Genomic DNA, 22,160 nt, shown 5'->3' with positions numbered 1-22,160 from the left:
CATTCCACCATCGTGTGACATTTGTATGCAGTGAGGAAGGTTCAAAAAACGAGTGTATGGGTACCGCATGCTGTCAGCCAAAATCACAAATTTCAGCGGTGCCTACATGTACATCTCTGCTTGCAGGTCATCAATTGCCTCATGAACAATACCTATCCCATTCCTATCCCGTATCGTTACTGGTGTCGAGAAATGGTGACTTCCTGCTAACATGAAGAAGAGAAAGGAATGATTCAGCCCAAACAAAGAAGCTACTTCCCGTACACAGACCTGCGCGCATACACAAAACATAATGTTATGCATCTGGTGGAACAGCAACGGTGTGTTGTGGCACGAATTGCTTCCTCTAGGTGGAACCATCACTGCTGACAGAGGCAATCCGAGAACAACGATCAAGAATACTGCGTGAAGTAAAGTCCTCATTGTGCTAGACTGACGAAAAACACTATACAGGAGTTGGGTTGGGAAGTCATGCAAAGCCCGCATCATTCACTTGATCGTGCAGCTTCAAATTTTCACCTTTACCGCTCTCTATTTAACAGCCTTCATGGGACGTCCTTTCCGGGTGAAAATGCGCTCCGAACACCGCTCTACGAGCTCAAAACAACATTATTTCTACAGCAGCGGAATTGAAAAGTTGCCCAGCTTTGGTAGACTGTTGTAAATAATGAAGGAGAATATTTTATTGATGGCTAAAGCCTCTGTTATGTGTCTCTGTTGTCCTGAACTTATTGAAAAACGCTACGAACTTATACAGCAATCTCATAGAACATAGTCATTCAACAAGCGCACGCAGAAGTTCTTTGCGTACCGATATTCTACATATAAGAATACAGGTGGGCATTACGTATGCGTAGCCTCCATCCTATCATTTGAACAAATCCCTTCCTGTCAGGTAACAATCGCTGCGGGGCTAACACCACCTAAGTAGTGGGAAAATCTTCGCGAGAGGGCACACTGCATTGTTGCCAAATTTATTCAAGATGGCCCCGATGACGTCATCCAAGAGGCGGCATGTAGACTTGGCAACATCACATGACGTCATCCAATACGGTGGCTTTTGGCGGAAAAATAGGCCAATTGTGCTACGTCCACTAACCTAACTCAAGAAAAAATGGCGGGAATTTTGAATTTTGGCGGGAAAAGAGCCCAGTTGTGCTATGTCCACTAACCTAAGCCACCAGAAGAAAAAATGGTGGGAAGTTTGAATTCCAACAGGATAAAGCATGCAAAAACCGTACTTATCTTTATTATTATTGGTTGTCATTAATTAACATTGATTATCATTCATTGTCATTTATTATCATTCATTATCATTTATTATTATAGGCCTGCCTCCACTAGAAAATTGAGCCAAATTCAAATTCCAACACGATATTGTCTCAAAAACTGTACTTCTATTTACTATTATCATTTATTATTTATTCAAGATGTCCGATTTTCTCGGTGAGAAAGCCATTTTCCTGACATCCATAACAAAAATATATCACAATTTCAGATCCCAACACCATAATTGATCACACGTACGAGCTGTCTCCGTCACTTATCTTTTTTCACTGGTAGCCTATCATAATCGCATCAAATAATAAACTGCACTTATAGTAACGTAACTCACGGCCTTTGATTTTGCAGGGGGGAAGGGACTGAAGACTTTATTTCAAGCAGTACCGTCATCACTTGTTCTCCAACACAGCACACACGTCTTTGATATCGCAGTGCAGTCACCACGACATCCGTGCTCCAACTGAATTAGTTCAAATTCTCGCCACCCCCTGGCCAGCGCGCGGAGACATTGCCGATTAGACTTGGCCACTGTTTCTATGTTTCGATACAGTGTATCGATACGTGGAACTGTTTCAGTGTTTCGGAACGGCTGTGGTACAGTTTCGAAACAGTGGTGTTTCATTCCGCCCCTGTCTCGGATAAACGGACCAGATTCGATCTTGGGCCAGACACAGAAACTGTATCGTTGTTTCAAAATAAGGCTTTTTAAGTCCACCTGTGCTTGGAACTGACTAATTGTATCGAAACAGTGATGTTTCATTCCACTCTGTGTCGGACGAGATTCGGGCTCGGCATAGGTACTGAAACACAACATACCACTTCATGAAACACTTTCAGGAGTGTCGAAATCTTTTTGACAAGCAATAGCATGAAGCTTAAAATATCCGAAAATAAAGCTTCGTTTCTAGCTGACTGTCCTATTCCGAAATGGCGTAACATCTGCTTTACAAACACTAACCAAACAATAAAACAACGAATACTATTCACATTCAAAATAATAAATATGTGAAAATCATTCAGTTAAATTACACTTTTTTATAACATACGCTTCTCTGTTCACGTACAGTAATCATATTAAGAAACGCAAGTAAGCCTACAACATTGTGAATAAAAAAAGGTGTAGAGTGACAGTTATTAGACATATACATAAATCTGATGTAGGTATAATTGCAAGCAATCTGTTTGTCATATAACTGATAGTGTAATGGTGAGCGGGAAGGGCTGGGGAAGTGTGGTGAATTTATAGTAACGGTTCGAAACACCTTGAAAGACAAAATTTTTCTGTTATATTTTGTTATTTATTCGAATTATTTGGTGTTATTTGTGAGTCTGTAGTCACTGTGCCTATTATCCACAATGATTCCCTTTGTCTGCATGGAAATTAGCAGGATTGGTATATTACCCAAACTAAAGGAATGTGGGGATCCCAGTAGCATATCCGTTGTTTCTGCAGCTTGCTCCCACCTCCAGTTCTGTTCGTGGTGGTTCTTCTGTCTTCAGCTATGGCTGTCCTCAGCCAATTGAAAAGTATGAAAGACACACGACACGAAAGCAGCGCATTTGCTGCAGGAAATACGAAACTGCCAAAACGCCTAAGTGATAGTTTCATACTTTCTGCGATATAATTAGCGCCCTCGCACCTCATTTGTTTTTATATGGGTATACTTATACAGTAGACAATCAAGATGATAAAATGTGTAGGTTTATTAGATTACAAAACACAAACTGTTTCACTGTTTCGAAACAGCGTATCGAAACATTACATTTTACTGTTTCATTTGTTTCGAAACAGTTAAGTTTTTCAGTTTGCCTATCTCTATTGCCGATGCTTGTCAATGAGGTGGCCGGCCATTCGCGCTGGGGGGGGGGGGGGGGGGGGGGGAGCCCAGCGATCGCTCCCATGTTATAAACATATTTTCGCTGGACACATTGGAACTTGCCGAGTTTGACGTCACAGTGCTCCCTTGTCCGCTCACCACGTGTGTTCGTCGCCTCCGCACGTTTGCCACCAAAATTGTTTGCCTGAGAGCTGAATCACACAACGGTCGGCTGTTCACTGCCACACTTTTGGCGCCAAAGTTGTTTTCCTGTGCACGTTCAAACCTGTCCATGTCGACTGCTCACCGTCCACCACGTGTCCCTGTGCGAGCGAGAATGCAGTGCTACACTTTTGGCCGCAAAGTTTGCTCAACAGTGGAATCCGCCATGACTATATAACAGCATGTTTGGATCGCACTAGAATGCTTGCTAATTGACTCTCTCTCGTGCACAAGTAATAACTGTACAATCGCTGCGCCACCGCCCTGCTTACGTCACACACCCTCCATACACGCGACGGACCTAGTCTTCTGTAAATACCTAAGCACTTAATTGCATTTAGTTTTTGATCATATTAAATAATTCCATTTACAATTTCATATACGTATGCAAAGGTGTTCAACTACCTAATTTCAACTAGTTTTCGAGGACCAGACAGCCACCTCTTCCTAGGAACCAGTGCCGAGTTTGAATTCTGGCAGTAAAGAAAGGTCACTTCTGCTTTCTCTACCAACCTAACAAAATTGTTGGAAAGAAATGGTACCTGTACGAACCTCAGCAACCCGACCGCCACGTCCTCCTAGGAACCTGCGACAAGTCAGTATACAAAGCTCACTTGCGCTTCCGCCACGAACCTAAGAAAATTGTTGCATCACCACTAAACTAAGCCACCAGCACTCAACGTCTTCCTACACGTTTCGGCTAAAAGGACTCACCCTGCACTAGGCACATGTATGGAAGAACCAATTTACTTTATTTAGGAATGGAGTGTTTGTATCACACCGACATGTTCCACACCATACAGACCTGCAAAGCACACCTACATAACTCATTTATAATGCTCTAGACACATGCTTGTTAATTGTAAGCAGTTAAAAATAACTCATAGCACAGCCTACAGACATACGAATCGCTCGTAAATAATGCAGAACATTTACGTCCAAATAGCCAAACAACTGTTAATTTTCCGCAATAATTTCAGTGCATAGGCTGATGGAAGGAGGAACGAGTGTACTTTATTTATTTGGGACATACCTTTATGAAGCTTTTGCATCTCATAGGTTTCGATATGTAAGGCTGACATAAGGCAGTTTCTGAGCTCCAGTAGACCACTACACCCTAACCTGCAGAAAAAATGGCGGGAATTTTGAATTTTGGCGGGAAAATAGACCAATTGGGTTGCATCCACTAACCTAAGCCTCCAGAAAAAATAGGCGGGGAGTTTGAATTCCAACGGGATAATGCATGCAAAACCGTTCATGTCTTTATTATTATTCATTATTATTGATTATCATTTATTATCATTCATTATCATTCATTATCATTTATTATTATTTAGTCAAGATGGTCGATTTTTTCGGCAAGAAAGCCAACCTCCCTTACGTCCATAACAAAAAATCCCTCACAAATTCAAATTCAAACACGATAATCTGTCACACGAAAAAAAAAGAGACCAACTGAGCCATTGCTTGCCGGCCTATTTGCGACACATCTCCACCTATACGTCTGTTGTCAGGAGAGCCGAGAGCGAGTTCATACACACATCCCAGTGCTGCCTTCCCCTTACAATCTAAAACGATCATCATACTATGTAAAAACCTCTCCGAAATTGTATAGTGCCCCCCCCCCCCCCCCCACAGAAATAGTTAACGCTCGCTTTCGTGTTTTCTCAGCTTATTTGTAAATTCAAATTCTTACCATAACAGAACTTGTTCACAAAAATAATACTGAATGCGCTCCTAACCTCATACCCCTCCAGCTCTCAACATACGCAAAAGTTCTCAACCCTCCTATATCCCAGAACAACCGATTAATCACTCTTATTCCTTTTTATCGAATTTACAGGCCTAATTTCCCAAGGACCCGTTATCGAAGTACCATCCTGCTTGTCTTTCTGAGGCTTTCCGTGCTTACTTTTACAGACATCGCTAAATTACCTCCACAGCCCCCTCAATTTATATAAACACACACTCACAGACACACAGACACACACACACACGGTCACCCTCTCTACTCATCCCACAACATAACTAATACTAACTTTACAATCCATTATATACAAACCCTACACAACGTAAGCCACATTAACTTTACAATACCGACTATATGCCCCAATGTTCTCCATTCCTAAGGAAGCACTGTGAACCTGCTCTTTCTTTCTACACACGTGACACTCAGCGGTAATCAGCCCTTCTACATCAACGGACAGAAGTCCCTCTCATAATTGGTCCACAATTACGGCGACCGCTTCCCCTCAACACAAATGCGTCACTTTCTCTTCTTCCTTGCCTTCTCTCCACACTCAGACTACAAGAACACATCAAAATTTTTCGAAGTACAGCATCCTGTAAAGCACTGAGTAACTAGAAACAAACAGATCAAAAAATGATATTCGCACTCTCGAATACCGAAGTCGATGATGTCATTATACTCACAGTTAAATGTTACGATCGCTGTCTCAATTGACTGGCATTCGACAATGAGCTAAGTATCGGAAATAGACTCTCTTGACCCCTGTTACTCTGGAAATATCTCTATCATCCTTACGGCTTCCTCTCTACTCATCACATAACACAAACAATATTAACTTTACAATGCCATATATACAGGCGCAACACAATGTATACCACATTAACTTTACAATACAGTATATACACATTTGACACAAAGCAGTGTACTTCTCCAGTATATCTCTACAGCATGCGCAAAAAATTTCCTATTCCTACAGTGTCTGTATACCCCAATGCTCTCCAATCTTAGGAAAGCACTGTCAACCTGCTCTTTCTCGCTACAGACCCGACACTCAGAGCTAATCTTCACTCTTACATCAACGGACCTAAGTCACCCCCAGAACTCTTTTTACAAATTCAGTATCATCCTCTGCCTCAGCGCAAACACTGTACTGTCTCTCCTTCCTTGTCTGTCCGCTTTTCTACAAACAACCTCAGACTCATAGACTGCAAGAACACATGCACTTTCCCCCATAGTATTACACGGTTTTAGCTGTACTTCTCAATATCATGCACTAGGCTACACCCTACCGATCACTAGTTCATCATAATTCCCAAGATATAGACTTCAAATTAATTCTCTACAAACGCCGAACTTCATCTATGTGCAGCATGCTGTAAACCACTGACTAACTAGAAACAAACATACGCAAAATGATATTTCCACTCTCGAATACCGTTCTCAGTCATGTAACATATTCGAGATCTTGGCTATAATTTACACGTCAACTAAGGTCTGTCCCAGGTCTAGAGAACAGACAAGCGTGTATCCAAGACACCACAATCGATCTTCACTCAGCTAAATAAAGGAAGCAAATGTGCAGTACATCCCATCGAATAACACTCCCACCCAAATCAATCATCTTCTCAAATTCTGACTTGATCACCAAAGCCGCCCAACACATACTATTACTTCGCTATTCGGTCGTCCAGAGGACATCAAAGTTAACTCTTACAGATCGATACACTCCAACAGGTCTATGCATTCGGTCAGCTGCTCCAGTTATTTATGATCATTTATTATTATTTATTATAATTTATTATTTATTATTATTTATATCATGCGCGTGTGTTCGCGACGAGGTCCGGAGTCCAACTGGGTTAGTACACATCGCCACCAGCAAAAGGCCACATTCAAGATGTCCGATTTTGGTAGGGAGTTTGAATTTTGGCGGAAGATCATACTATTTGTTTACCTAACAAAAATGGCTCCAAGTTCAACTGTGTTTAGCTCCTGTCACAACCACCAGAGCGCTCTGTCATCACGTCAGATGGTTACGCAATTACCATTATTCAAGATGCCGAGCAGACGAATATACCTACGCTTCACCTCTCTTGACTGAATAGAGGTTTCCTAGTCCAAACCCCTCCAAGTGCACCACATTTCTCGAGATGTAACCAAGTCTTGGAGCTTAGCACACCATATCAATCTATAGTAACAGATCTCAAAGTGCCTTAGTTTAATAGCATCCAGCTAAGAAGAACGAGAATGGAGTGATACTTATACGCAACTTAGTTCGACACATTTTTACGTAAATCATCCAATGTATCATGTGTAGCTGCATACGACTAGAACGCAGGCTATATCACGTGACTAAAGCTTCCAGATAGAACACTGGAAAAAAATAGACCTTCAGCAACTTGTCTTTCTCCAGAACAAATGAGTCAACGTTTAAATCCTACCTAGTTACAGCTCTGTCTCAATCGATCATCCCGTACACTCTCTGTTATGATTTAACACAGATGTGAGTAAGTTTAGACATGAATGCTTCTCTGTCCTCCTCAAAGGCATCAAATACAGTATTCAACTCAGGTGTATCACTGCTACCTCAGTAGACATACACTACAATACGAACGAGAAAAAATTGACTACCTTCCTTATTCCGCTCGCTTCGATGTCATCGTTTTCCTACATTCCTCTTGTTGCAGAATACTTGACTCCATGTACAAATTGCCCCCTGCGAACCAGAAGATAAGCAAGTACATCCTCATTTTCACCGCATTTCGGTGTATATTAGGTTAGTTTATACCTATGCGCTAATCAGTTTGCGCATTTCTTTCGATTTTATGTCACATCCATCCATGCGACCGCGACATAACCTATCGTTCTGTGTTCTAAAATTGCCTGTAAATGTAACCCAGGGTATCGAGTCACCTCCACATTCGGAGAGCGCTTGCTCTGTTTTATGTACGTCTGTGTACATGCACGCCTCGCGGACGACTCCCAGGACCCGGTCCCATTGGAAGGTGGACCAAACTTCGAGCATAGAATACTTCTCCTTATGTAATGCGTGCTTGGTCCACCCGTGAACCCTATCACGGTGGATCCGCCTTCAAACACTACCCCGTGCGCAGCGTATTCTGGATCCGCATCTGAACACCGCAGTCGATACAACTCGCGGCGGATCCACATTTGAACGTTAACCTTACTCTACCGCCGGTCCTGGGAGCCGTCTGTGAGGCGTTCATGTACACAGACATACAGAAAACAGAGCAAGCTCTCTCCGAATGTGGAGGTACGTACGTGTGATCAATTATGGTGTTGGGATTTGAACTTGTGATATGTTCTTGTTATGGATGTCAGGAAAATGGCTTTCTCACCGAGAAAATCGGACATCTTGAATAAATAATAAATGATAATAATAAATAGAAGTACAGTTTTCGAGACAATATGGTATTGGAATTTGAATTTGGCGCAATTTTCTTGTGGAGGTAGGCCTATAATAATAAATGATAATGAATGATAATAAATGACAATGAATGATAATCAATGTTAATAAATGACAACCACTAATAATAAAGACAAGTACAGTTTTTGCATGCATTACCCTGTTGGAATTCAAACTTCCCGCCATTTTTTCTTCTGGTGGCCTAGGTTAGTGGACATAGCAGAATTGGGCTATTTTCCCACCAAAATTCAAAATTCTCGCCATTTTTTCTTGAGGTTTGGTTAGTGGACATAGCACAATTGGCCTGTTTTCCCGCTAAAAGCCGCCATCTTAGATGACGTCGTGCGATGTTGCCAAGTCTACATGCCGCCATCTTGGATGACGTCATCGCGGCCATCTTGAATAAATGTGGCAACAATGCAGCATGGCCAGGCGCGAAAGTTGTCCCACTACTCACCTACCTATCACAGTTCAGGAGATGTGACGTCATAAACAATGAGATGCACGAAAAACTGTTGCGTCTTGCATGACGTTAAAATTTATTACTTCTGTGTGGCAAACTTTTTTCGCAATAAATATGGCAGACAGTATCGACATTTGCCGCTAAATGGACGTACAAAATTATATCACGGCACCACGCATAGCTCGGGACATATGACGACATAAACAGTTAGATACGTGGAAAAATGCTGCGTCATGCATGAAATTTGAGACACTTACTCTTTACATCTAAGACACTCCTACAGTCGAATCGCCTTAAGGAAATGCCCGACACCTGGCAGCACTTTTGACACTTTTCAACTGCCAATCCCAAACGGCCGGAGCTGGTAACAATCGGCAGCGCAATGAAGAACCGTTGCCCTAGAGAGGTTTACAAACTCACGCTGTAGACATGTGAAGCAGCTGCGCCAAACGTACATAAACTGCCCTGAACACTGTGCTTATACATTTGTACAGTATGCTTATGTCTTTGTACTACTATCGTCGTTGTGGTCTTCACTCCAAACACTGGTTTGATGCAGCTCTCCATGCTACTCTATCCTGTGGAAGCCTCTCCTCTCCTAATAACTGCTCCAACCTACATCCTTCTGAATTTCCTGACTGTATTCACCTCTTCATCTCCCTCTATGACTTTTACCTTCCACGCTTCCTTCCAGTACTAAAAGACAGTCATCACTCCTTCCGATCTGATCATGTAAGTGTAGAAAAGTTGTGGAATGTTTTCAAAGAGATTGTATCAGCAGCAATTGAGAGATATAGACCACTTAAATTAATAAGTGATGGTACTGGTCCTCCATGGTACACAAAACGGTTCAGATCATTTTTGCAGACGCAACGAAAAAAACACGCCAAATTTAAAAGAACGCAAAATCCCCAAGATTGGCCAAGTTTTACAGATGTTCGAAATATGGCGCGTACTTCAATGCGAGATGCTTTTAATAATTTCCACAACGAAATTCTGTCTCGAAATCTGGCAGAAAACCTAAAGAGATTCTGGTCATACGTAAAGCACACCAGTGGTAAGACACAATCAATATCTTAACTGCGCGATAACAACGGTGAAGTCACTGATGACAGTGCCACTAAAGCAGAGTTATTAAACACGGTTTCCCGAAACTCCTTCACCAAAGAAGACGAAGTAAATATTCCTGAATTCTAATCAAGAACAACTGCCAAGATGAGAAACATAGAAGTAGATATCCTCGGTGTAACAAAGCAGCTTAAATCACTTAATAAAGGCAAGGAATCCGGTCCAGATTGTATAACAGTCAGGTTCCTCTCAGAGTGTGCTGATAAAATAGCTCCATATTTAGCAATTACATATAACCACTCGCTCACAGAAAGATACGTACCTAAAGACTGGAAAATTGCTCGTCACACCAATACCCAAAAAGAGAAGTAGGAGTAATCCGCTGAATTACAGGCCTATATCACTAACGTCGATTTGCAGTAGGGTTTTTTAAGATATACTGTATTCGAATATTATGAAGTACCTCGAAGAAAACGATTTATTGACATATAGTCAGCACGGATTCAGAAAATATCGTTCTTGTGAAACACAACTAGCTCTTTATACACATGAAGTAATAATTGTTATCGACAGGGGATGTCAAATTGATTCCACATTTTTAGATTTCCAGAAGGCTTTCGACACCGTTCCTCACAAGCGCCTTCTAGCCAAACTGCGTGCCTACGGAGTATCGCCTCAGTTGTGCGACTGGATTCGTGATTTCCTGTCTGAAAGGTCACAGTTCGTAGTAACAGACGGAACGTCATCGAGTAAAACAGAAGTAATATCCGGCGTTCCCCGAGGAAGTGTTATAGGCCCTCTATTGTTACTGATCTATATTAACGACATAGGAGACAATCTGAGTAGTCGTCGTAGATTGTTTGCCGATGATGCTGTCATTTATCGCCTTGTAAAGTCATCAGATGATCAAAACGACTTACAAAATGACTTAGCTAAGATATCTGTATGGTGCGAAAAGTGGCAATTGACCCTGAATAAAGAAAAGAGCGAAGTTATTCACATGAACACTAAAAGAAATCAGCTAAATTTCGATTACGCGATAAGTCACACAAATCTGAGGGCTGTAAATTCCACTAAATACTTAGGGATTACAATTACAAATAACCTAAATTGGAACGATCACATAGATAATATTATGGGTAGAGCAAACCAAAAACTGCGATTCATTGGCAGAACACTTAGAAGGCGCAACAGGTCTACCAAAGAGACTGCTCACACTACGCTTGTACGCCCTGTTCTGGATTGCTGCTGTGCGGTGTGGGATCCGCATCAGGTGGGACTGACGGATGACATGGAAAAAGTACAAAGAAGGGCAGATGGTTCCGTATTATCGGAAATAGGGGAGATAGTGTCACAGACATGATACGTGAATTGGAGTGGCAATCATTAAAACAAAGGCGTTTTTCGTTGCGACGGGATATTCTCATGAAATTTTAATCACCAGTTTTCTCCTCTGATTGCGAAAACATTCTGTTGGCACCCACATACATAGGGAGAAATGATCATCAAGATAAAATAAATCAGGGCTCGCACGGAAAAATTTAAGTGCTCGTTTTTCCCGCGTGCCGTTTGAGAGTGGAACGGTAGAGAGAAGCATGAAGATGGTTCATTGAACCCTCTGCCAGGCACATTATTGTGAATATCACAGTAATGACGTAGATGTAGATGTAGATGGTAGTCCCTTGATGCCTCAGAACGTGTCCTACCAACCGATCCCTTCTTCTAGTCAGGTTGTGCCACAAATTTCTCTTCTCGCCAATTATATTCGGTCCCTCCTTATTAGTTACGTGGTCTACCCATGTAGTCTTCAGCATACTTCTGTAGCACCACATTTCAAAAGCTTCTGTTCTCTTCCTGTGTAAACTATATATCGTCGACGTTTCACTTCCATACATCGCTACACTCCATACAAATACTCTCAGAAAGGACTTCCTGACACTTAAATCTATACTCGATGTTAACAATTTTCTCTTCTTCAGAAACGCTTTCCTTGCCCCTGCCATTTTATATCCTCCCTACCTCAACCATCATCAGTTATTTTGCTTCCGAAACAGCAAAACTCATATACTACTTTAAGAGTCTCCTTGCCTAATCTAATTTCCTTAGCATCTCCTGATTTGATTCGATTACATTCTGTTGTCTTCGTTTTGCTTTGTTTGACCTTCATTTTAGATCCTCCTTTCAAGACACTGCCCATTCCATTCATCTGCTCTTCCAGGTCTTTTGCTGTCTGTGACATAATTACAATGTCATCGGCAAACGTCAAAGTTTTTATTTCTTCTCCCAGGACTTTAATTCCTACTCCAATTTTTCCTTTTGTTTCCTTTATTGCTTGCTCAATATACAGATTGAATAATACTGCTGATAGGCCACAATCCTTTCGTGCCTCTCGACTCTTATAACTGCCATCTTGTTTCTGTCTCTCATAACTGCCATTTGGTTTCTGTATAAATTGTAAATAGCCTTTCGCTCCCTGTGTTTTACATTTGCCACCTCTAGAATTTGAAAGAGAGTATTCCAGTCAACATTGTCAAAAGCTTTCTCTAAGTCTTCTTCGTAATTTAAGAAGTGTTCAGAAATTCATGAAACGAAATTTTTACGATATTACACTACAAACACAGTTCATTTTTTGTTCTCGTTTCGCGTAGAAAATTGGCAAAATGAATACCTAGGCAATGTCATGTTCGTCAACCAGCTATTCTACAAAAACGGTTCTTAGAAATAAGCAGCACCAATTGTTTCACTTCTTCATGAGTTCGTGGTTTGATGAAGCACCTACCAAAGCTAGACCTTTTAAACATCAAGGTGTTAAAAGAAAATCCTTTCTTTTTTTCTAAAGTTTAGTTAGCGCTAAAGTTATTGGTGGTAGGGAGGAGCGGAATAGGCTGAAAGGGACCACCGGCTAATACCTGATTTCGGTCAGGAGCAGTGGTGTCAGACTGGCAACCACTGCTCTGGCGCGTGCACAAGACCCGATGGACACACGGAAAGGACAGAAAAAGGGAAACCACTGAGAGTAGCTGGTATGAACAGTCGAAGTGTGTTTCGTTAGGAACAAAAAAAACATTCCGTTGCAAGAGAAACAAAAGAACTTTCGTTATAAACTCCTCTGCCTGGAAATATTGTGCCGTCTGTGGGCAGTATCCACAACAGCTTTGTGGGTCTTTCGTGTGCTACAGTCTCTGGTCACATCTGTGTTCGCTGCTTCGTTACTTTTTGGTGAAAAAGTGTTGAAACGAAGACGAAAGATGTAGTTTATCCATTACTGATGTTTTAGAACCCGTGACTGTTTATTCAATGCAAATACATAAAACTGCAACCAGTCACTTTTCTCAAACAGTTGTTTATTCATTCCATGAACCGGTTTTTGAACCTTTTCAGGTTCGCCCCCGTTCGAAAACCGGTTCATGGAACGAATGAATAAATAACTACCTCAAAAAAGTGACTGGTTGCAGTTGTATGTATTCGCATACAAGATGAAAGAAATTTACAAATCATTACCGGCATTGCGGGATGTCATGGGAGATCAGCACAAAAACAGAAATAGCCAGTATGAATCGTGTGAGGAGTTCTTCACAAAATACTGGGAGTAGCAGTCTGCAGCCATGAACGGAGATGTTTTAAAGCTTTAATTATGGTTATGATTATGGGTTAAAGTAATCAGTGAAATCACACAGGTAATGGGGTAGCGAAATGCACGTATACAGATGGTGGTAGTATCGTATAAGCAGGGCATAAAAGGGCAGTTCATTGTCAGAACTATCATTTATTCTTAGGTGATTCATATGAAAAGGCCTCCGACGTGATTACGGCAACACGACGACAGAATCTGAGCGCGGAATGGTAGCTGGAGCTAGACGCATGGGACATTCCATTTCGGAAATCGTTAGGGAATTCAGTATTCCGATATCCACAGTGTCAAGAGTGTTTCGAGAAAACCAAATTTCGGGCATTACCTCTCACCGCGGACAACACAGTGACCGCGGCCTTCACTTGCACAATAGCGAGCAGCGACGTTTGCGTAGAGTCATCAGTGCTAATAGACAAGCGACAGCGCGTGAAATAAACGCAGAAATCAATGTGGGGCGCACGACGATCGCATCCGTTAGGACAGGGCGACGAAACTTGCTGTTAACGGGTTATGGCAGCGGTCGACCGACGCTTGTACCACTGCTAACAGCAAGACATCGCCTGCACCGCCTCTCCTGTGCTCGTGACCATGTCGGTTGAACCCTGGACGACTGGAAAACCGTGGCCTAGTCACATGAGTTCCGATTTAAGTCGGTAAAAGCTGACTCTTGGGTTCGAGTGTGTCACAGACCCAGCAAAGCCATGGACGAAGTTGTCAAAAAGGCATTGTGGAAGCTGGTGGAGGCTCAATAATGGTGTGGGCTGTATTTACGTGTAATGGACTGGGTCCTCTGGTCCAAATGAACCAATCATTGACCAGAAATAGTTACGTTCGGCTACTTGGAAACCATTTGCAGCCATTCATGGACTTCAAGTACCCAAGCACTGATGTCATGTCACCGGGCAACAATTGTTCGCGATTGATTTGATGATAATTCTGAACAGTTCGAGCAAATGAGTTGGCCATCCACATCGCCCAAAGTCAATCCCTTCGAACCTTTATGGGACGTAATCAAGAGGTCAGTCCGTGCAAGACATCCTGCACCAGAAACACTCTCACAATTGCCGGCCAGAGTGGCCGTGCTGTTCTAGGCGCTACAGTCTGGAGCCGAGCGACCGCTACGGTCGCAGGTTCGAATCCTGCCTCGGGCATGGATGTGTGTGATGTCCTTAGGTTCGTTAGGTTTAAGTATTTCTAAGTGGGCGGCTGTAGGGGCAGCGTGGCTCAGTACTTCTGCACAGGACTTTCAACAACTTGTTGAGTCCACGCCGCGTCGAGCTGCTGCACTACTCCGCACAAAAGGAGATCCGAGGCGATATTCAAAATGGTTCAAATGCCTCAGAGCACAATGGGACTTAACATCTGAGGTCATCAGTCCCCCTAGGCTGACAACTACTTAAACCTAACTAACCTAAGGACATCACACACATCCATGCCCTAGGCAGGATTCGAACCTGCGACCGTAGCAGCAACGCGGTTCCGGATTGAAGGGCCTAGAACCGCTTGGCCACAACGGCCGAAGACACGATATTAGCAGCTTTCCGCCTTAGCGTATATATTTATGTACGTGAATTCCATATATTATTGCATGACATGTGTTCATAATTACGTGTCAAATACTATGAAATAAAACTGCACTTGTAAATGTCAGACCTTCGGGAGAACTGCCAGTAGCAATGTCTCGTAGCACAAGAGAATCACGCTGATTTAGAGGAAATGCCTCCATCAATAACGTCATTGGTGTGAGGACAGACTTCCTTTTTATTCATTCAACCTCAGTTCTCTCAACAAATTTTCGTAGGTGAATCTTTGATGCTCTTTATACCAATTTCTCACCCACCTTCATTTTTTATCTGCTCGGCTCAGAGTGGAGCAATTTTTACGGCAGCAGGCTCTCGATCCTCCAACGTGATGAACCAACTTCTCATCCACCTTCATTTTTTATCTGCTCGGCTCAGAGTGGAGCAATTTTTACGGCAGCAGGCTTTCGATCCTCCAACGTGATGAACCCGACTAAATGACGCACGGTATCTACATCTACATTTATACTCCGAAAGCCACCAAACGGTGTGTGGCGGAGAGCACTTTACGTGTCACTGTCAATAACTCCCTTTCCTGTTCCAGTCGCGTATGGTTCGCGGGAAGGACGACTGCCGGAAAGCCTCCGTGCGCGCTCGAATCTCTCTAATTTTACACTCGTGATCTCCGCGGGAGGTATAAGTAGGGGGAAGCAATATATTCGATACATCATCCAGAAACGCACCCTCTCGAAACCTGGACAGCAAGCTACACCGCGATGCAGAGTGCCTCTCTTGCAGAGTCTGCCACTTGAGTTTGCTAAACATCTCCGTAACGCTATCACGCTTACCAAATAACCCTGTGACGAAACACGCCGCTCTTCTTTGGATCTTCTCTATCTCCTCTGTCAACCTGGTACGGATCCCACACTGATGAGCAATACTCAAGTAGCGGTCTAACGAGTCTTTTGTAAGCCACCTCCTTTGTTGATGGACTACATTTTCTAAGGACTCTCCCAATGAATCTCAACCTGGCACCCGCCTTACCAACAATTAATTTTATATGATAATTCCACTTCAAATCGTTCCGTACGCATACTCCCAGATATTTTACAGAAGAAACTGCTACCAGTGTTTTTTCCGCTATCATATAATCATACAATAAAGGATCCTTTTTTATATGTATTGCACATTTTTATTGATATGTCCAGGGAGAACTTCAGTAATATCTACAGGTGATAAAGAACGAAACGGCTGAACACTTTTGCGTCTGAATGTAACGACAGTCAGTCTTCATTGGAATATGCGCTCTGCGTGTCCATTCGCTCCTCTGTTTCACTACAGATAAAGTGCAACTGTTCCCATTTCTACTGGGAATGCAGAGCATGTGAGGGGCCTGTTCATGCTTTGCCACATCGAAGCGCAACACTGAGGTTCTGTAATTGTCTACCCAATTAATGAATTCTAAAGAGAGATGTCCTTGAACAGAAATTGCGCTCAGGTCGGAAATCTGTTTTTCTTGATATGAATCTGTGAAATTTACTAGTAAGATGCCTAATGCTCACTACGCTACAACATGAGTATCCAAAGTTAACAGGCCTGCCAACAGCTTTTCATTTATTTGTAACACAAGGAGCAGCTGAAGCCATAAACTGATTACAAAATATTGCAGAAATACACACCTACAAAATCACGCGTATCACAGTTCATGTGTGTATAACGCTTTTTATTCTTCCACATTAAACACATTGTACAAATTACAGTCACAGATCAATTTACAAACATTTTATTCTGTTCTTCTTTGTTTTGCTCCCAGAGTCGCGATTTCTCAAGTCCACCGATCTTAACCCCTATATCGAAATGTACCATACGCTCCTTTCTTACCAACTACCTTGGGCAACATGAGTTACTTTGCTTGATGTGCATTTTTCTGGCAGGAGCTTATAAAACAAGAAGTGCTTCGCCTGCATATTGTTATTCTAGTGTTGTGGTACTAAAAATGGTTATTAAAACGAAACTTGAAATGAGTGGATGATAGTTTACTACCAGGAGGATAAGTGATACGATTGTCAACTAAATCTGAGTTGTATTTAAAATAATATTAGTAACAGAATATTACAGTTTTGGCACACTGGCCCAAGGGTAATCACTACATATCCAGTTGTGGCAGCCAATCAGATTACCCGACAACTAAACTGGTGCAGTTTCTTGTGGAATCGGTAACCAATTCCAATGTCACACATCAACTAGTGGGTTTCACAACTGATTTGTACACTCAAGCTCGGGGGTATGTACTGCAGTAACACTGAAAGTCTAAGAGCCGCTTTATAGCTCATATTCATGTTCTCATTTGAGAGAGCCCTAGGCCGGCATTGCACTGTCATATGTCTTTGTCAAAGTTGGTATGTCAAATATTTATGTCAAAGACTTTTGACAGTGTAACAGGGAACTTTGTCAAATATCGCATTTCGTGAAAGAAATGTGATGAAACTTAAACCCTCGCTGTAGATTTGATCATAAAACTAGTTTGTCTTCTGTTTAATGCAGTGTGAAACGTAACCACTTGGAGCGCTGGCGTCGCTACAGATATTTGACGCCTCCGTAGTGTGTATGGCTTCAAAATTGGTGTGTTTCTTCGACTCTTTCGTAAAAAAAATAAAAATCAAAAATAAAATATAAAAAAATAAAAAAAATTGGGGTGGAGGGTGAGCAAGGAGTTCAGTGGATGCTATTAATCGTGCACTGATAGGCAGGTAGAATATACTGCAGGAGACTTTATATCCACAATCACAGCTTTTGCGATCCACCTCTACATCTGGAAACATCCAGGTAGCTTTTTACCAAGCTGGTATAGAGGTGTCACACTATAAAATAATAATTTTGTTCTTAGCTTTCCATTCAGTTTTGTCTATTTTTGAACTCTGCATGCCACAAGTTAAGAAGCATTTCATCTATTTCGTACTTGTTGTTAATTTTGTAGTTGTTAGAGTACTACTCCCATTAATTAAATCATTCAAAAATAAAAATAGTTCATATTGCCCATATAGTGTACTAAACATTTATTTACCTTCAGATATTCCCCCTTCAGTTCTTTATAAATCGCTTCACACGTTTCTGCAATTATTTTGGTTAATGTGCGTTGTGGTATTCGAGAGCTATATTGTAAACTGGAGTAGCTCCCTTCTGTATCAAGAAATCGATGCGTCACAGTAAGCCTGTCTTCTACACATACAGCATTTCTCAAGTGAGTATTCTGTCTTGTAATATGAGAAGCCACTTTCTGAGCAAATGTTGAAATGCACTCCCATCCATTTGTAAGTAATTTACGTAGGGCCTGACGTCCTCCACTTGCAGCTCTAGTAATAAGTTTTGCTGAATGCTTTTACTATCTGGAAGTAATACTCAAGGCTTCGCCCAAGTATGTTTCCTTCTTTTGCCGCCGCTTTTCTTCCAAATGCGTATACAATGCAATTGTGGTACAAGCAACGTCAGCGCATAGTAACAAGTAGTTGTCCGCCATCTTTAAGTCTGACGTTAGAGACCTTTCTCAAAGAAATTTGACGAATATTTGATCATGTTGCTTTGTCGAAGAAATATGATGGTGTAACACCGGCCTTACGCTTGCGCATAAAAGATAAGGAGGTTCCGCCCCCCCCCACCCCCTCCCCACCCCCTGCAGCCCTACCCCTTGCGTTTGCGCTCTCTGCGAAGCTCAGCTCTCAGAGTTCCCGTGGGAGGACGACGCTCGGTCCCGGCCGTTGTTCCTGGAACAGCCTGCGCCACCTGCAAGGCAGACGGCGGCTCCAGACACGACAGGTCGGAGAATAGGGTGGGAATTGCAAACAAGGCAGCGCGACAGTAAAACGCGGGGTGGGAGGGAGGGCGGCTGTACTCGTGTCCCCGAGAGAAAAACAAAACAATCGTTACCGCGTTCTCCTAAGAGCGATTCTGTTCTCGGTACTCCGGCAGTGACAGAATAAATATTACAGTGCCTCCGACGGTGTTACCGTTTGTATTTCATTTCAGAAATGTCGAAAGGCAATAAGAAGTACGAAAGTGTAGCTAACAAAAAGCGAATGCAGGGCACTTTCATTCGAGCGGTGTCCACTTACTGCTGCTCTTGCGTACTGTTTCACACTGACAGAAAAAAGGAGGAAGACCAGGGTTCAACGACCCGTCGACGACATGATCACTGCAGGCGGAGCGTCGGCTCTGTTTCGAAAAGGAAATGGCCGTGTCCTTTCCAAAGAGACCGTCACAGCACTTACGTTCATTAGTCTCGGAAAATACAAGAGGTGTACCTCACGTTACGTAAAACCGTCCTAAAGCGAAGGGCTTTGCTAGGAACGGGGCTGTCAGAGGTGGAAAACGCCTGTCTCTCTTCACCTTTTTAACTGTGGTCCCCTGCAGTTGCACAGGACCTACAGTTTCACCGGAAACCTCAGACGCAATGTGTCGGCCGAGATACGAAGCGTCGCCCTCTCAACCACGAGTCCAGTGCTCTGGTCCCTGCGACACCTCGCTTTGTGGATTTCACAATGGAACAACTGAAAACGGAACAATCTGGTGACGAGATTTCCCTGGGGTGGTTAATTATGCATTTTATACGTATATATTTTCTATGTTTCCTGAAATATGTGAGTTTGTGTGTATGTACGTGTTGTACACTAATATTTTATGTTAAATGAGTATTACGCCCATTGAGATTAATACCTGTATAAAATCAGAGAAACAAACAGTAGATGGACAGTGAGTACAGATAGAGAGTAACAGCGTGAGTACACCTGAACATCGAATGTATGAAAGTGAGCATTCGAATGACGCAGGGGCTATCAGCTAGAGAGAAAGGAGTATAAACGTGGAGTACAGAACGTGTGATTCCAAGTGATTAAAATTCTTGAGATTCAGCGAGGAATTTATGATAATGGAGGTGATGAGAGAATGCGGCCGTTTAATGAAGTAATGATTAATAATAATACTTTTGTGAAGGCATAACACATATAACTGATTTATGTGTCTTTGCTGTTTACTAAAATATTGCCGGCCGCTATGGCCAAGCGGTTCTAGGCACTACAGTCTGGAACCGGGCTGCTGCTACGCTCGCAGGTTCGGATCCTGCTTCGGGCATCGATGTGTGGCATGTTCTTACGTTAGTTAGGTTTAAGTAGTTCTAAGTCTAGGTGACTGATGACCTCGGATGTTAAGTCCTATAGTGCTTAGAGCCATTTGAACCATTTGAATAAAATATTGTGTCCCTACAGTTATGTATTGTGATCAATATTGAAAGGTGGCTACACTGAGCCACAGCGCCAGAGATTGCGCCAAAGAGTATTATTCAGCCGCCTCCACTGGCAGTGCCTGTCGGGGTCTCGTAGTAGTCAGTGCTTGTGGAGAACTCGTGGGAGTCAGTGTTTGTTGAGATGTGCTAGTAGGCAGTGCTTGCTGAGATGTGATATTGGAGAGTTCTGGTTGAGATGTGGTAGTAGAGAGTCGGTGTGGAGAGATTGTAATGTTTAGAGTGCTTTTCATCAATATAAACGAAGGTAAAAAAAAAAAAAAAAATTCTTTTCTCTCTCATTATTTCAGTGTCCTAAATAATGCGTCATTACAGGTTCAGCCAACAAAGCATCTGGCGTGTGTTCTTGTATTAGAGTGTAATTCTGGGTTTCTTGCGCAATTATAGTATTTCTAATTTTTTTCTATCACGTCAGTATAAATGGTATTGGAAATTTCTTGTCTTGTTGAAGAAGAACCGTGCCAGATGTGTATGTTGAGTCACACTTCCACACTCAGAACAATTACACTTGTGCTTTGGTTTCGTAGGTTTTATAGTTGCTGGGGACTTAATTAATTAATTGTGTTAACAGGAAATTTTCATTTCATTCTTTGTTGTTGTTCTATGCAGTCAGATTGCGTACTAAAACTAGTCAGGGCCAACCGTTTACGAGACTTGCGTAATCGGACAGACAGATACGAACGAAAAATAAAAATTATTTTCAAATTTAATAATAATTAAGCCCCCATGCAATATGACTAAAAAATCGGTGATTGTGAGTAAATTTAAAATGTTAGTCCCAACTGAATATCCCTTCATATACTAGTCCGAGTTTGTCTGCATTCTCAGAAAAGCTGTTTTATTTGAACCAATATGACATAATGCTTTTAGTGTACGAGGGTTGTTCAATAAGTAATGCAACACACCTTTTTCACGGCCAATTTCGATTGGAAAAGGGTAATTTGCGGTGAGACATCGTGAAATATTCCCACTAGGCGGCAGCAGTATAAGTAGCTTTCAAACTGACGTAACGGAGGCGCGTTCCAAGCAGAAAGCTGTAGCTGAGTTTCTTTTGGCTGGAAACTAGAGCATCATAGATATTCATAGGCTCTTTGCAGAATGTCTATGTAGACCTGGAAGTGGACAAGAGCACGATGAATCTTTTGGCGAGGCATCTGTCTTCTAGCATCCTGGTCACACAAACCTTATCGATCTCTTGTGTGCTGGCCAGCTGCACACAGCTTTGAGTCCTGCAGTGTTGGAACGTGCGGACACTCTCATTCGATGCGATCGAATAACCACAACCGAACATTTCTCTGCGCAACTGGATGTCTCTGTAGGTAGAGCTGACACACTCGTCACCAGATGGGGAGCTCGAAGGTCTGCGCCCTCTGGATTCCCCACCGCCTAACAGAAGATCATAAAGAACAACGACGGACCATCTGTGTGAAACGGCTCGTGCCTTCTGAGGCTGATCGTAACCATTTTTGTCGAACTCTGGTACAGGTAGTGAGACATTGGCTCATCATTTCGAACCTGAAACAAACTGGCAATCCATGGAATGGCGCCACAGCAGCTCTTCTTCGAAAAAAAAGTTCCAAGCCGCACCCTTAGGCGATGAAGTCACGGCGTCTTCTGGAACTCAGAAGGCTTATTCCGTTTAATGCTGTCCTTCATGGTGCAACGATCAACATTGACGTGTACTG

This window comes from Schistocerca serialis, chromosome 8, assembly GCF_023864345.2.
Source record: "Schistocerca serialis cubense isolate TAMUIC-IGC-003099 chromosome 8, iqSchSeri2.2, whole genome shotgun sequence".
In the NCBI taxonomy this organism is placed as follows: Eukaryota; Metazoa; Arthropoda; class Insecta; order Orthoptera; family Acrididae; genus Schistocerca; species Schistocerca serialis.
Note: the sequence above shows the minus strand (reverse complement) of the source record.